At 46.5% G+C, this 5,000-nt stretch overlaps 1 protein-coding gene across 3 annotated transcripts in view; it reads left to right on the top strand.

Annotated features, from left to right (window-relative positions):
- Nucleotides 1–5,000, top strand: part of LOC125027756 (transmembrane protein 268-like) — a 114,463-nt gene that overhangs the window by 77,503 nt on the left and 31,960 nt on the right. The gene's annotated exons all lie outside the window — the stretch shown is intronic.

Below are 5,000 nucleotides of genomic sequence, written 5' to 3'. Positions count from 1 at the left end.
GCATAAATGATCACAAGAATAATTGTCAATATATTTCATGTCTCTCAGTCATTCTGTCCTTATCCCCTCCCTCTCCTTTCCCCTCTCCACATTCCCTCCTTTCTCCTTCCCCTCCCTGTCCCTGCACCTCAGCCTTCCTCATCGTGTTCACATTCTCCCATCTTCCTTTACTGCCCCATCTTCATCATGTCTCCAAAACGCTTCACTTTCTTCGCGCGCAATTATCTTGCACTGCCTGCGCCTTCCAACCGACTGGGAGCGAGTTACTAACACCGTAGCACCGTGTTCATTCTCGTTTTAAGGAAGAACACCGTTAATATCTGGTGTCAGCCGGCATTGGCCGTTGCATCTCGCCGCGAGTCCAAATGGAAGGCATAAACTCCAGCCTCCTTTTTAGCAAGCCCTCAGGACTGCAGGATCCCCAAGGCGCTCCTTTGGAGTCTTTTGAAATGTTCTTTCGGAATTCGCCCTCCGAAGCGTTTGATGGCGATTGGAAAAGAAGGAAGAATAAATGGAACATTTCCTTCCGATTTTTAGCATCAACTCTGCTAATGAATCGTAGGAGATTATTCAAGTGTGTTCGAGTAGATTTCAGAATGGCGGCCTTCGTCTTGGATCCATTGTTGTTTTTTGTTACTGTTTTTGCTAAATTAATTTACTTAACGCCTTTGCACTAAACAAGGTCTTGTTTGGATCGTCGTCATACATTTTTGGCAAAGGTAAGAACTCGGTATCTGGAAAGAATATACAAATATAGATGAATAGATAGACGGATAGGTAGGTAGGTAGATAGAAAGAGAGATATAGGTATATATATATATATATATATATATATATATATATATACACATATATATACACATATATATATATATATATATATATATATATATATATATATATATATATATATGGTGGAAGGAAAAGGAGAGGCAAATCGAGACGCACATAATTAGATAAACACAGAGACGTATTAGATTGATTTTGGAATTTAATGTTATCGCAGGCACGAATATTCACGATCACTTCGCCATAAGCACTCTCCAAGATAGAGCTATCTCGGCCGCGTGTTTTGGTGGCATTGCATGTTAATACACACCTGGCTGCGGAGGTGAAAGGGAGTCAGGAACAGGCACCGATAGGAAGGAGGCGACGTGCACGGGGAAGAGGAAGGAGACAAGATTGCGCGCTTAGGAAAGAGGGCAGAGCAGGTGCAAAATGTGTAAAGTGACGATGAATAAATTAAATAAAAGATAAAAGAAAGTATAGAAACAAAAAAAATTATGGAAAGTTTATGAATGGGCAAAAGGGGAAGACTCTCTCTCTCTCTCTCTCTCTCTCTCTCTCTCTCTCTCTCTCTCTCTCTCATCTCCTCTCTCTCTCTCCTCTCTCTCCTCTCCTCTCTCCCTCTCCCTCCTCCCTCTCCCTCTCTCTCCTTCCCCTCTCTCTCAATCTCTCTCTCTCTCTCTCTCTCTCTCTCTCTCTCTCCTCTCTCTCTCTCTCTCTCTCTCTCTCTCTCTCTCTCTCTCTCTCTCTTTTCCTTCCTCTCCCCGCCTCTTCCCTCTTTCTTTCCGCACTTCCCTCCTAGTTCCGTCTTTCCCCCAAGCTCCTCTCCCTTGTTCCATCAGGGCGGCCAGAGTTTAATCACGCTCGCACCAGCAGTCTGTGATTGATGTTGGCTCTCGAATGGGCTTGTATGTGCGTAAAGGGGGACCTAATGTCGCCGGGATGAGGGTGGACGCCGGAGATAGGCTGTGGCTAATTGAGTGAGGAGACGCCGTCCTTGAGGGACCAGGTGGAGGAGGGAGGCAGTGATGGAGGCGCTTCAATCGAGGAAGGGAGGGCGAAGCTTTTGAAGAGACTGGAAAAGCCGAATTTTTTTCCCCTCCTCCTCCTCCTCCTCCCCCTTCTTCATCTTTGTCTTCCTTGCTTCATCTTCTTTTTCTTTCGTGTTGTTCCGTGTTTTGTTGGTGTTCTTACCCTGTGCTTTGATTGCTTTAGATGGCTGTTGTTATACACGCGGGCGTTGGGTTCAAGCACGAGCAGGAGCTGAGATTTCGTGGCACGTCGAGGCATTTTTTGTTGAACGGAAGGGGGGGGGGGGAGTGAGAGGGAAGGGGAAGGGGGTGAAATGGGGGAGGGAGAGTGAGAAGGAAGGGGAAGGGGGTGAAATGGGGGAGGGGATAAAGGGTTTGAACAGGAGAGGGCTGAAAGGGGATGGGTTGGGGTAGGGGGCAGAGGGAGGGGATGGAAGAAGGGGGATGGAAGAAGGGAAAAGGGGTGGATAGTGGAGGGGTCAAAGGGAGGGAATAGGAGAAGGGGGCTGGGTGGAATAGGAGAGGTTGAAGGGGATGGTAAAAGGAGGTAAAAGAGCAAAGAGAGTGAATAGGGGAGGGGAAGAGGATGGAATGGGGGAGGGGGAACGGGAGTGCGTTGGGCTTTTGGTTGAACATAATTACGCGCTGTCTTCCGGCGAAGGTTTACTTGACACGGCAGAACGGAGGTTACACACAGGAAACGTGCTGGTTGAGGGATATCCAAGGCTAGACGTTAACGTTTTTATCTCGAGCTTATATAATTTAACGCAAAAATAACAGTTTTTTATTAAGAGAAAAAAAGTAAATTGTAATTTTCCCTCGACCAAAAGACTGGCGACCTTCAGTGACATGGCGACCACGCACCGAGCGATGTCGTGCCGGGTCACACTAGGTCGTGCAGGTCGTGGTGCTCTCTTCATTGATCCCCCCTTCACCCTTACCCCCCCTCCCCCCAAATCCACGACCGTCACGCGCGTTCGGGGTCGTCCGAAGGGTAAAATAATGAAAAAAGAAAGCCTCGTCTTGGTTATGGCTGAGCTAAAACACTTTGTGAAGTGTATGCACACAATTTCTTAAGAGGCGGAGGGAGCATAGAACAAGGTGAGACACGAACAGGGAAGTCCGAGAAATTTTGTTGTAGTTTTTCTTTTTTTTTTCTCATATATATGTGTGTGTGTGTGGTGTGTGTGTGTGTGTGTGTGTGTGTGTGTGTGTGTGTGTGTGTGTGTGTTTGAGTGTGTTTATATATATATACATTTTTATATGTAATGGTTTTCTTTTTACATTCTTAGGCAGTTATTATCAATGTCATAATTTAAATTTCTAATTATTACTACAGTTTATTTTTCATTATTCTAGGCCGTCTTCTGCCACTAATGATTACCCTACCTCCATATGAAGACCACTCGACACGCGCCACTCGAGAGTCTTCGTCCCTAGACCCGCTGTTCCTCGACGCGCCGAGCCCGCGAGCCTTTCCACTTAGCTCGGCCGGACGGGTGCATTAACGTAAAAAAAAAAATCTTTGAGAAATTTCCCTCGGCGATGTTGGGTGTTCTGGATAATTAGTCCATTAATTAGTTTGATATAATGATTGCCTTGGGTATAGAGAAAGAGCCGGATGGGTGGACTGTCTGTCTGTTCTGCTCCTTTGTTTTCGTGTATGTGGCATGTTGTAGATTGAAGTTATGGGCAGTGTGGCGACTCGTATGGCAATTTTCTTCTTTTGTTTTGTTTGTTTGTTTTTTGTTATTTTTCATGTGCAAACTCCATTTGATTTCCACGTTGCGACTAGTTATGGCATGGATGGTCCGTATGTTAGGCATATCGTAGTAGTATGGTCGTTGGCAAACTATCTAGCAAAGGGATGGCGCGGAATGGACGTCGAGCTCATTCTGGAGACAACGCTGGTCAGTCGCGCCCTTATCATAAAGCTCAGGATCGCCAAACGACCTTTCTTGCCTTCCCCCCTCTCTTCCTTTCCCTTTCTTGCCTTCCCCTCTCTCCCCCTTCCCTTTCTTCCCTCCAGACCCCCGCCTCCTGTAGGGCGTGGTGGCCGCGGCGGCAGGAGGAAGGGGCCGTGGTCCATCACTCCCCTGATAAACTTATCCCATTTTATGCTCACGACGCGCCACTCTATCTCCTACTCTTGCCAGACCTTCATTAACCTCTTTATTTCCTTTCTCCTCCTTCTTCACTGCTTCTGTTTTTCTTCGGCAAAGTTCGTGCCGTGGTGTTTTCCTCTCCATTTAGCCCTTGCCGGAGATCTCAGAGGGAGTCTTCCCTCTAGGATCGGGATCTTGGAGTGATTCCTTTTATTACCTTTCGGGGAATCTCTCTCTCTCTCTCTCTCTCTCTCTCTCTCTCTCTCTCTCTCTCTCTCTCTCTCTCTCTCTCTCTCTCTCTCTCTCTCTCTCTCTCTCTCTCTCTCTCTCTCTCTCTTCCCCCCCTCCTTTTTCCCTTCTTTCTTTTCCCATTCCTCTCCCTTTCTCCTCTCTTTTCTTCTTTAAGCCCTCCTCATCCCCCTTTCCTTCCTTTCTCCCTATCCCTTTCTCTTATCCCTACTCCCTCTCCCTCTCCTCCCTCATTTCTTCCAGTTTTCTCGTCCTTTCCTCCCCCTCCATCCCTCATTCTACCCCACTACACACACATTACCCATTCTTTATCCACCCATGTTCGTCTGTGTGTTTACATCTGTACATCTATATAAACCATATCTGCAAGGGTTGAAATTTCAGCAATACTTTCCCCATATTGAGAACTGACTACTCCAATTTACCGAGTGCGTTCTCATTCACTCTATCCCCTCTGCCTTTCCCCTCGGTTCGTTAGAAGTGTTAGAAGGAATCGCTCCCTGAAGTGTTAAGAAGACGAGTATTGGTGACCTTTTGAGTAAGATCGAAGGGGAAGACATACCCTCGAGGCATCTGAGGCTTTACTCGAATTATTTCTCTCTATATCTATCTATCTGTCTGTCTATCTCTTTTTCTCTCTTTCTCTTTCTCTTTCTCTTTCTCCCCTGTCTCTCTTCTCTCTTTCTCTTTACTCTCTTGCTCTTCTCCCCTTTCGCTCTCCCTTCTTTCTTCCTCTCTTTCTCTCTCCTCTCTCTCTTCTCTCTCTCTCTTTCTCTCTCTCTTTTTTCTCTCTCTCTCTCCCTTTCTCTCTCTCTCTCTCTCTCTCACT

The sequence above is a fragment of the Penaeus chinensis genome, chromosome 8, assembly GCF_019202785.1.
Source record: "Penaeus chinensis breed Huanghai No. 1 chromosome 8, ASM1920278v2, whole genome shotgun sequence".
In the NCBI taxonomy this organism is placed as follows: Eukaryota; Metazoa; Arthropoda; class Malacostraca; order Decapoda; family Penaeidae; genus Penaeus; species Penaeus chinensis.
Note: the sequence above shows the minus strand (reverse complement) of the source record. Positions and strands in the feature narration are given on the sequence as shown.